The sequence below is a fragment of the Cygnus atratus genome, chromosome 1 (genome assembly GCF_013377495.2).
Source record: "Cygnus atratus isolate AKBS03 ecotype Queensland, Australia chromosome 1, CAtr_DNAZoo_HiC_assembly, whole genome shotgun sequence".
NCBI classification, from domain to species: Eukaryota; Metazoa; Chordata; class Aves; order Anseriformes; family Anatidae; genus Cygnus; species Cygnus atratus.
The window spans coordinates 72838352-72851264 of record NC_066362.1 but is presented as its reverse complement, the minus strand read 5'-3'; positions in this window follow the sequence as shown (position 1 = coordinate 72851264).

The window sequence follows — 12913 nt, the reverse complement described above, 5'->3', positions numbered from 1 at the left end:
AGACGTCCTTAAATTTCCCAGCAAACTTTTAGTATCATCAATCATATTTGCAAGAAAAAATATGCTGCATTCTATCTGTTTCAGAATACAAAAAGTTAGATTTATTTTAGATCTTAAAAAGAAGAGGCACAATTGAATTGTAGAGAACATGCTTAATGTGAAGTAATTAATAATTGCTGATATTTTATACAAATTTGCTTTATTTTTACCAAAGTGAAACACATTTTCAGTTGGCTTATCTCACCTGAGTAAGTGATAGTAAAGTGTCAAAGTACTGTAATACCTTAACTTGTGTGGCTGTATGACAAGACATTGACTGTTGTATTCAGCCATTAGCTGAAGGCTTTAAAAGTGCTTTTGAAATGTCATTCTCATAGATTTTACTGCTGAATATTGAAAGAAATAGACAAGGTGTATTAAAAGAGCATTAATTAATTGTAGGAACTGTTTGATAATGTTTGTTGATTTCCATTACCGAGACTATCTTTTCTTTTGATATTTATAGATATTTATTAGAAATACAGCAGTGTAAAAGACAGTATCTTCCATATGAGGATACAGATAGCTAGTTGAACTAAGTTTAATAAATAAATTTAAAAAAATCACAGCTGTTGGAAGTAGAGGGTTAGCAACCACCTTGTTTTTTTGTTTTGTTTTGTTTTACTTTTTAAAAACACCCGAGTACTAAATAAGACATTCCTAACACTGTTCAGTTCCTATTATTGTCCTTACGACTAGCCTATTTAATTAGATGCTGGTACTACAGAATCATCCACACGTTTAAACGATCTTCATGGAGCATCACTGAAGTAATTAGGGTAAGGAGTAGGCACTAGGATTTGATTTCAGGGAGGAAAATGGTGATTAGTTCCTGTCATGTTTACATTTGTATTTAAAATTTTTCTTGTATCACAGTTTTCTGCACTACTGATACTTTAAATTAGTAATCTGGGAAAAGGTATGTGTTTAAAGCTTAAAAAACAATTTACAATGGTTGAATTGAGTCCAATACTTTGGTTTTTTCTTCAGATTTTTGTACACTGATATTTTTAATAATATCATACAATGTATGCACAAAAGTTTTTCTCTTCAGTAGTCCTGGGTGGAATAAGTTACATGTTACAGGCATTTTCTTACTAAACTTTAAATTTCTTTGGATGTCGATACTATGTTATAGGTTAACTTTTTTTTTCCTTCTTTGAAGGGATCACTAACATGAGATTGATCTTTGTATAGAGACTTCTTTTTTTTTTTTTCTTTTGGAAAAAAAAATATTCTAACACTATTAAATTTATGGATGTTGGTGCAAGCAGAATTTGTGCAGTTTATACTGCCAGGAGTAGATTATTCCCTGTCTGGTCTAGTCGTTCTCTCATCTACTTTAGAATCATAGAATGGCTGGATTGGGGGGCATGTTAAAGATCATCTAGTTCCAGCTCCTCTTCCTGAGTTATGTCTGTGGTATCCTTTTAACAATATCTACTTGCTTTTAATTTTCCAAGGTTATACTTTTATAACATTGGCATTAAGCATTGTATTGAACATCACATATAACAATGTTGATATTTAATTTCTATGCTGCAAAGGCAAGTATTAAATTTAACGTGCAGGTCACTCTCTATGCCTTGTAATACAGTTTTGCTCATTGTGAAATACTTACTCTATTTGCATTTAGTTTTGCTATAAACAGGATTAATGTAGTAAAGAAAAAAGTTGGATCTACAGATGAACATAAACATGCAGGTAAAAAGGTGAAGTGGTATTGATAGAATATACATGCAAAGTGTCCATGATTTTGTTGAGCTGAATAAGGGTGATTATTTTCAGGAAAAGAAAACAGAAATAACGTTGTCTCTCCATGCTGCGGGGACTTTCTCTGTCCTAAATCTCAAGTGAAGATCTGACCCAAGCAAATTCTCACTATAGAAGATTCTCATGGCAATCAATGTCTTGAATCAGTTCAAAGCTCTTTAGTGTCTATGTACTGGTGGTCTTCTGATTTAGACATTTCAATTTTTTACCAGTGTAGTTTGGTTAGAACAGCCCTTAGTATGGATAGAGTTACGGTATACTAATAGTGCATTATGCCAATATAGTATAATTGCTTAAATACACAGGATTATGCTGTCTTGGTATATGTGTGTTTAACAGATGGTACAAAGCTACTATTGTGAAACATTTAACATTGTTGATTTCAAATCTGTGTTACAGCAGTGCAAACACTGCACATAGACCCATTTATGTATTGATCAATTTACCCTTTTAATAGTACTTATAAACTGGATTGGTATAAATCTTTTTGTTTCATTGCAACATGAGCCAGCTAATTATATGTAAACAAAGTGTATTTTTCAGTGTATCTGGCTATTTGTAATGTAGTGCAAAATGCATAGTTACGGCTTTGAAATGATAGGAAAGAGCAAATAAGTGTTTGAAATTCTGTGTATGTCTACCTTTCTTCCATTTCCCAAAAGAAGGACTAAGAAATGCAGCAGAACAAGCATCCACTAAGCAATCATCCTCTCTGATGGCAGGAATATTAGATTCCAGCCAGCTTCCAGCAAGATTTCTCAGGGACATCCAAAGACATAGGTGATGTCATTACATCTAGTAATTGTGACAGCAGTCTTGCACTTCTTGAATCCACATAAATTTAGCATCTAGGATGTCTTGTTGCTGACTCAGCACCTTTTTCAGTTTGTTTTTGAACCTGACATCTTCTAGCATCATTTCATGCTTGATAATTTTTTATCAAAATACAGGAAACAGCTCTTCTTCATCTTTCTAAAGTATTATCTACATTTTTTTAAGATCCCTGCTATATCACAGTTTAACTTTCCCTTTTTCAAGGCTGAAGAATCCCTAGTTCGTTCAGTTATTCCTCTTTAAAAGGCTATCCCATGGATTTCTCAGTCCTTGTTTCCCGTTACTGTACTTTTTCAAATTTTACAACATAGCCTTTTTGAAATGTGGGGTCAGAAGATTGTGTCAGTGACATTTTCTGTTTTATTCCCTATTTTCCGTAGTAGTTCCTAACCTCTCTTTTGTTTTCTTGGCCATTGTTGATCACTGAGAAGCATTTTCATAGAACTCTATTCTGTAACTCAGAGGTCTTTTTCTCAGTGATAGTGGCTAGTTCAAGGCCACCAAAATTAATATATTTTTGGTTTTGTTGCTTTCCTCTCTCCTCCCACGTTCCCCTATATGTCAGTTAAGAGTTCTTTGTAGTGAAGTTCACCTACCATTTTGTCTCCCCATCACTCAGTATCACTATAAACATAAATGAAACAAACAAAAAAACCTCCTCTTAAACTGTCCATTGACATGAGAACATTTTCTTCCAAGAATGCAGGATTTTTTCAGTTTTGTCCATTAATTAAAAGTTCAAGAAAAAGTAACTCTGCTGTTTTATTTGCTATTTTACATGAATATTTGGCTGAGGTACTAAGCTGTGATAATGTAGTATCATCTCTTTCCCCAGTTTATAAAACCCAGAAAAAGTTTCTAATAGTCTTTCAGGTATTAGTGGGGTTAGGATCAGAATAGGCAAGGTTCAACTCTTTTTTTGGTCAACCAAGTATCACAATTTAGTGCAATTAAGCATGACAGTAAATGAAGGATAGCTTCAAAGTAAGATGTAATACTTCTATTAACATTAATGTGTTTGCATATCACCTACCAAAGAAAAACATGTTGAGAAACAAATCATGGTTTTCATTCAAAAAAAGTCCAAACAGAACACCAAAAATCCACAGGAGTAAACAGACTTATGAAATAATTTCTTAGTGTTATCAAATTTGATAACAAATTTGATGCCTCATTAAACTTTTTCATCTATTGACTTGAGTAAAATTAACCTCTGAATTGAACCAATCAGAATTAAGCATATTACACTAGTAAATTTATTATTTCATTGGGTAAAATAAATTCTCTTTATATCATCACAGGTAATTAATTTCTGCACAAACAGAAGAAATGTCTCCTGATAGACTGCAAACATTCATGTGTGAAGTTGGTATACTAATACAGATTTGCAAGAGTTCACTTCTCAGTATTGGCTAATTGCTGCTGTTATTTTGGCAAGTTGCATAAGCAAGTAGTGAAGACTGAAGTTAGTGACATTAAAGAGGTTTCAACTCTTGTTAATGTAGCCATTTCAAATACTGAAGATTTATTATAGAAAGTGAAAAAGTAACAATTATGTGACCTTCTATTCTGTTTCATATTTGTGTGAGGATCATGAGGTTTATTTTTTTCAAAAGAAAGTAGAGTACAGTCTCATATCCAGTTTTTGGCTCCTTGTGTTAAACTGAAGGTAGCATTTAGTATGCAATTCAATTCACAAAGGCCATTAGCCTCAAAATTTGGCAATGTAGAAACCTATTTTATATTAATCACACATTTGATTAACTAATCAAGGCAAACGTTATTCATAGACAAGCAGGTGTATTGATTTTGATACTGGAAAAAAAATCAGGTTTTGAATGGATAATCTAAATTTACTTGCACTTCCTGGTTTTCCAACTGTAAGGACAAAGTTGAGTTTAATTTGCAGCTTTTAGTTTAGAAATGTTGGTAGTACTTTCTTCTTATCTACTGTTACTTTAATAATGTTAATAAACAAACAAAAGCACTTAATGGGGGAAGCCAAGTCAGTTCTGCTTTTCCTACTTTAATTGTGCTGTTCTTTATTTACTGTTTTTTACTTTAATTATACTGTTCTTTATTCTTTCACATACCTGACACTTATTTCCTGAGAATACTGTGTTTGTTCCCAGCCCTCTAATAAAATAAAAATGTACTTCAAATTCTTCAAGCAAGGAAATATTCTATATGAATTAGGGATAAATTTAATGTTAAGTCTGTTCCAGTAAACTTTGTGTGTTATTTCAATCGTACGATGTTGCAACTATTAATGGAGTGAAACACTTCTCAAATGGCAGCACACAGAACCAGGAGAAATTAACTATCTAGTGGACATTCTACTCGCAAGCTGAAAATATAAAGGAAGTATGAAGTGTGATCAGTATTATATATATATATATTTTTGAAAGCAGAGGTTTATTTATATAGGAAACTGTTCAACGTTTAAGGGTTGCTTTAGGTTATTTTTTTTATTAATTTCAACTACATTATCACTATTCTGTAAGTTTCTGTTGTTAAAGACATTTTTGTACCTTTTTCTGCATGAATCTGAATAATTTTCTGTAGGACTTATGCATACTTTCTGTTGGTTTAAGTATTTCTTGAAAGATACTGTGTTCTTTTCTTTAAGCTTTGTTACAAAAGCTATTAAGTGTGACTGCACTGGGCAGGCAGATGCCTTACTGATTGTATTTATTACCTGCGTTTTACAGAGTTAGCTTCAGAAAGCTATTCATTACTGCAGTTTAAAGCAATGGTTCTTCTTGATTAACTACCTGCCAGGAGAATTGGTTAAAATGTATACAAGAGACTCGTCATGAAAAGTGAGTGCCATAATATAGATATGTCCCTGTTCTAGAAAAATATACATTAGATACTTCACTGGTAAATAGAGAGTGAAGTATTTGCATAAGAATTTGATAGTCAGGAGAGGAGGACATTGTTATCTGAAGTTTTCTTTCTATGGATGCTCGAACTCACAGATGTTTAGCAAAATTATAGTGAACTTTGACCTTGACAAATCTAATTCCTGTGTCTTCATATTAGCAATCCTAATTCTTCACAGAAGAAACCACAAAAATTTTGTCTGTAGGAGAAACCACAGAAAATAAACAGCTGCCACTAGACGTCATAGTAGAAATAGCACAATTGCAGTTAGCACAGCAAAAAAATCTTAAGTTAAACTCCAAAGACTAATAGCCCTCTTCTTTCTATCCTTAGAGAAGTTGAATAGGCATTGCTTGAAGTAATTATTTTGTAATAATACTTGATCTAATTATGACATTTTTCAATAAAAAAGGAGAATGCAAGTATTGAGGATCCTGATGCATTTTTATATGAGCTTGAAACAAAGCAGCAGTCCAATATGTGCTCTGGCTTTCCCAAGAGAATATTTCCTGTCATTGTGGTGGTGCTTGAAATATGTTTTAAAAAGAAAGACTACTGTAAGTACTAGCTATCTATTTGTGAGCCAGTATATAAAAATGAAAATTACTCAGCTTTAAGCTTTATTAAATTTTCTGATTGTTGTTCCATCAATACATCTTAGTTCGTACTACATCCTTAATTGAAAATTCTAGAAAGGAAGTTATGATTGGGAAATACTGCATATGGGGGAGAAATTGACCAAAAGGGATAGCCAACTACATAAAGATGTTAAATATTTTTAAAACAAAAGATTTCCTTGGTAATATTAAATTATTATTTCCTGTTTTATTGTTATAACTGGCAATTACGTGATGAGATATTAAAACAGGTGTTAGGAAAATTGGATAGAATACTTGAAACCAGCAACACTGCTCTGGCACAGGATGAATGAGTAAATAAGTAAAAAAAAAAAGTGGGTGACAAAACAGTAAAAAGGGTGAACAGTTTAATAATGTAGCATGTGACGAGTATGTTATGTTACTTTGAAGTTTCTTATAGTAGTTGGACTTTGATTGTTTTACCTGTTTGTTACTCAGTGACCAGCCTCCACAAACCATCTAGCTGGAAAATGCTATCTGCCTTATCACATGCAGAAGGAGCCACTGTCAGTTCCCAGGTTCATGCTTTTGCTGGGCTAATTTAGTTTCAAACACTGAGATGTTTGAGTTATGAATTCTTGGGAGATTCTGATCTCCCTATATCTGTAGAGACCCAAATCCAGCTCAGTTCTGAGTCCTAAATCTGCAGACTCAGGATTACTGAAATTGCCTACCAGTATATATGTATGAGAATGTAATGTCTGCATGTAGATGAATATACATAAATAAATGTAAATGAAAGTGCAATTTTCAAAGCCATCTGTTTAGCTCCTGCTGACTTTAAATAAATGAAAAATGACTGGGCTTCATTCTGACAGAGATCATAAGCTTTTTTTTTTTTTTTTTTTTTTCTTCTACAAAGAAAAGTGTTTTTCATTGAAAGCTTCAATGACTAGAGAATGAGAGATTCTGCCAAGGCTAGCCAAGTGTTACACAGCTGGTGCAGAGCTGGGAAAGGGCTTATTTCTTCTATGAACTGCATTAAGGAAGGGTCTCAAGGCTCTTGGCTGTTCTATTTTGAGGCCTTAGTAGGATGTATAAAAATTCTTACAAAACTAAGAGCATTAGTCATGTATGGCTCAAACAAATGAGCTCTAGTGGTGTATACATATGTATGTGTGAAAGGTTTATAATATATGAAAACCTAACCCCTGAGTGGAACCAGAGTTCCATTCAGTATCTCTCCTTGTTTTTCTGTTTTCCTCTTCCCTTCCCTCCCTGCCTTCCAAGTTCTACATAGTGCCTTCACTAGGTATGTTTTATACAAATTAAAGGGAGAAGACAGCATTAGTAGAACTTCATTTATTAGATTGGACATATCTAATGATGGAAAAGAAACATGAAAAGATAAAGACTGAAATAGAGCGGAGAATTTGTAACATAGGCTCTGGAAGAAATCACATGTTAAGCTCTGGAAAGAAAAGGAGATAGATCCAAACCATCAAGAAATGGTAGTACAATAAAAATGCACAAATCTTTTTTTTTTTTAAACGTTTAAAATGAAAAGTAGATGGAAAAAATCTCTATAAAGCTTTCAAAGAGCCACTAAATTAACATGAGTGCTAATGTTAGTAGGGAAAAGTTTGTGACATTATGAATACCTTCATCTATAAGCTCAAGAAGCTCTGTTCTCATTTTAAAAAGTACTTGCTGCACATAAGTTGGCTAGCAAAGTTGTATGCAGACAGGAAAGGTATAGATGAAGGACTTACGTTTCCTGAAAAATATTAACATACTATGTGAAGTTAGTTACAGCTAATGACAACTAACTAATGACAAAAAACAGCAACTGTCAACAAATGGAAAAAACAGCATTTTTTTTCATTACTACTTGTCAGTCAGTACTAGGAAAAAACATTGTTAGCATCTCATATAAAATAACTATAGTTTTCTGTAGGGTCTTAGGACAATTTCATTGATGCAGGGGTTAGTGCCAAGAAGGTTTGTCTTAAAGGAAAACAGATTTTACAGTAGCTTACTAGAATCCTTTATGCTTTGAGATATCTAACCAAGAAACAGAATTGAAAATAATAACAAAAATCAATAATATTGGTGGAAAAAAGCAGGAACTGTAAAGGATGGCAGTATGAAAATGAGCAAGTTATGAAACTAATAACCAATACTTTGCACTTTTGAGCCTCTTGAGACAAATTTATAAAGAAAATAGAGTTCACTGAGGTCCCAGGTGTGATACGGATCTTGCTGGTTGCAGGCATCATGTGAAAGTGAAAACCTGTACAGCTACAGACCACTCTGAAAACATGAGAAGCAGCATGTACCGCGGTTGAGATAATGCAAGGCTACACTTTCTGTAACTTCTCTTTCTCTCTGAAATAAGTTTGCCCCTGTTATTCTGACCAAGGAATAGTTTACAAAGTGCATTGATTAATTAGTATTTTGCAAAGATTTAAGGTTTTGCCACACACGTACTACACTCCCTTCCTTGCTCATTCCTGATTTAGTTGATTATACCTGCCAGTTTGATGAGAAATTGCATATTCTGTACAGGCTCAATTGACACAGAAGGACATTTGGGAAGGTTGCTCCTCTTGCAGTCTAGATACTTTTTTTGAGAGGTTAAACAGAAATCTTCAAATTTATTTCTGCATCCGTTATCTAGCTTACAATAGAGATGGAAGAACACAAGCAAACAATGGGCGTGTATTTCAGGTTACATTTCATGTTGGAACAAATTAAGCAAAAAATTAAGTATCCTTAGGATAGAAAAAGAGAAGAACTCTCATCAGTATTATTCTGACTTGCAATTTTCTTTCCCATCTGAAGTCTGGAAGACAGCCTTAGTTTTAAATTTAGCCTGTCTATAAATGTGCTGCAGAACTGTGAAATAATTCAGTTTGAGGAAATGTATCAGAGTGGAGGGAGAAAGAAAAAAGCCTCTGTTAGATGTGAGAAAGGCTGAAAAGGCTTTAAAGTAATAGTACAGATATTTTTTTCTTCTGGAAATATGCCTTACGCTAAGGAAAACATATTTTGCATTTCTGTCAGATATAACCTATATGCCCTGAAGATAATAATCTAAGGCTCAACATCCCAAAGGCCTGGGGAAAAAGAAAGGCCTTTGTCTCCTTCATCAGTGCCCTACTACGCACTAGAAGAGTATTATACTCTCCTTGATCAATACAAAATGTCAGCTTATTAGAAAAAGCTAATGAACAGCAAAAGTGTATGAAGTGTGGCCAGCTTTGCAAATAAGTTCTCTCTAGTTATTCTAGTATTATTTGTTAATAAGATGGGCTGTTAAAGTTTCCTGTATAATAATCATTGTCACAGGGTTTATTGATCTGCCTTACTATGAATTTAAATTTTTGTTCAGTTGCATTATGTGTATTAATTCCAATGTTTCAGTTTGCTGGAAAATTTCATAGTGTGTAACTAACTACTCTAGGACTAAATACTAGATTGCTGATACTCTGCTAAGAGTAAATGTCAAGACAAAGTATTTGAGTGATGCTAGCCTTTCTACTTAAAAATGAGTTTGTATGATAGATCTCTACCATATGAGAACTATGGTATTGAGGTATTATGACGCAGTTATAGAAAATACTTCATGGATAAATGAAGTAGTGGTATTTAAACTTATAATACAATAATTCATATTTGTAATAAAATTCTCAGTCTCCCTCCCATGTCACTTAACCACAAATTATATGATTTGTTCAGAGCTACAGAGCTCTTCCACTACCTGAAGGGTGCCTACAAGAAAGCTGGGGAGGGATGCTTTGTAAGGGCATGTAGTGATAGGACAAGGGGGAATGGTTTTAAACTAAAAGAGGGTAGATTTAGATTAAATATTCAAAAGTTCTTTACTGGTGGTGAGGTTGCCTGGAGAAGTTGTGGATGCCCACATGGAAGTGCTCAAGGCCAGGTTGGATAGAGCTTTGAGCAACCTGTTCTAGTGGGAGGTGTCCTTGCCCATATCAATGGAGGTGGAATTATATGATTTTTAAAGTCCCTTCCAACACAAACCATTCTGTGATACTACAGGTGTGCTGACTAGCTAGCTTCAGCAGAAGTGTTGAGCCTCTGCTGCATCCTTTCCCTAAATGAGGCCATTAACTTTGTTTTTTCCCACTTTCTCTAAGCCAAACTTGTGAAATTCAAAGGAATCTATATTTGCAAATTTTCCTCTTATTTTGGTTGAAACTGGCAAGAGATTCAATGTTACTGTGAAGAGAGAGCAGGGACACAAGAGGGGCAATCTGGGCAATGTGATTGTGCAAGTGTTATTTCTACAGAAAACTAGCAACTCATGTTAACCCGTGAACATAGCATAAATATTATACATTCCCTAGTCCACATCTCTGAAAATGTTAAGATGCGTTATGAAGTAATATTGTATAATAGTAACTATTTTAGAACACTTTGCTGTTAAAGTCAATAAGCAGCATGATAATACTTTAAACCCATTGAAAGGTAATGAATGCATCCTAAAAATAATAATGAAAACTATAAATTAGAAATTGCAACCACTGGAAGGAAAAAAAAAACAACAACAAAACAACAACAACAACAAAAAAAAAAACACACCTGAAGATGAGTACAGACAGATGGGGGAAAGTTTATAGCTACTGTTTGATACTGCCCTCTTCCCCCCCATCCAAACAATAGTTTAATGAGTCTTGTAACTCAGTAGCATACAGTCCAATACATTATGCTTGGCTCTGATTGTACCCCCTCAAAAAAATTAAAAGAGGAAGGAGAGAGAGGGAGGGATTTTGGAGATGAGAAAGGAAGAAAAAAAAATAAATTTGAATCTTAAAAAATAGTTTCGTACAATGGCTTAGAACAAGGGAGACCATGATTGTATATACTTGGTCTTCCACACATTTCATGTCTGACCACAAGAACATTCTTTAAGCTTTCTCCTCTTATATTTCTAGCATGAAAAATGAGAATGATAGTGTAGAGAAAAACAAATTAGACCTACTCTTACTTTCTGTGCTCACTTGAAATTTAAAGAGGCGGCTGCACAGCACTACTTTCATAAGATTGTTGTATCAAATGATAAAGACAACTGAAGCAGAAGAGCTGACTATAGCAGGTTAAATATACTAAAGATTGTATGTCACTTTAGAAAGGTACAAAAATAATTAAGAAATTGATAGGTATAATGGGCTTCAAGTTGTATCAGGCAACTTATAGGCTTGAAAATCTCAGCTAATACACACACACATTGAGCCATTGCTGGTCTCATATTATTCTGAGTTACTACTTCTGTAGTTCTCTGTGGGTATCAGGTTTGTGAGGACCTTTCTTACCTGCCCTCTGCCATGTGATAACAGAATCACAGAATCATCAAGTTTGGAAGAGACCTCCAAGATCACCTAGTCCAACCTCTGACCTAACACTAACAAGTCCTCCACTAAACCATATCACTAAGCTCTGCATATAAACTTCTTTTTAAAGACTTCCAGGGTTGGTGACTCAACCACTTCCCTGGGCAGCCCATTCCAATGCCTAACAACCCTTTCAGTAAAGGAGTTTTTCCGAAAATCTAATCTAAACATCCCCTGGTGCAGCTTTAGCCTATTCCCCCTCGTCCTGTCACCAGCCACGTGGGAGAATAGACCAACCTCCACCTCGCTACAGCCTTCTTTAAGGTACCTACAGAGAGCAATAAGGTCGCCCCTGAGCCTCCTCTTCTCCAGGCTGAACAACCCCAGCTCCCTCAGCCGCTCCTCGTAAGACTTGTTCTCCAGATCCCTCACCAGCTTCGTTGCCCTTCTCTGGACATGATCGAGCACCTCCATGTCCTTCTTGTAGCGAGGGGCCCAAAACTGAACACAGTACTCGAGGTGCGGCCTCACCGGAGCCAAGTACAGGGGGACAATCACTTCCCTAGACCTGCTGGCCACACTGTTTCTGATACAAGCCAGGATGCTGTTGGCTTTCTTGGCCACCTGAGCACACTGCTGGCTCATATTCAGCCGACTATCAACCAATACTCCCAGGTCCTTCTCTGCCAGGCAGCTTTCCAACCACTCATCTCCCAGCCTGTAGTGCTGCTTGGGGTTGTTGTGCCCCAGGTGCAGGACCCAGCACTTGGCCTTGTTGAACTTCATACAGTTGGCCTCAGCCCATCAGTCCAGTCTATCCAGATCCTCCTGCAGAGCCTTCCTACCCTCGAGCAGATCGACACATGCACCTAACTTGGTGTCATCTGCAAACTTACTGAGGGTGCACTCGATCCACTCATCCAGATCATCAATAAAGATATTGAAGAGAACTGGGACACCAACTGCTTCTGAAATGCAGCGAGTCTTGAAAGTAGAGCATCTACATTCATACAGAATTGCAATCTAAATTAGTCCTAGTTTGGGCTAGCTCAGGAGTCTCCAGTCATTCAAGCTTTCCACAGATAGTACAGCTGAGAACATAGAAAAAGTGAATGGGCCATTCTATTTATTCTCAGATAACATGGTAGATAATGAAATTGGAAGGCAATGCATTTAAAATTGTAGAAGGAAATGTTTGAAAGCAGTTTCATCACGTATAGTGATGAAATAGAATCTTTAAGACAGTTTAATAAAATCTAAAATCATTTGTTTATATGGTTAATGAGAACCTATGGAACTGCTTTGGGTATGATGTGAAAATTATTGTGTAAACAGTTGTGTGTCAAAGTTTAAGCTAATTATTAAGACAACCATCTGATAAATCACTAAAGTATGTTAAGAACACGTATAGTTTCATTCAAGGTAATGTAACCATTCATGCTTTGA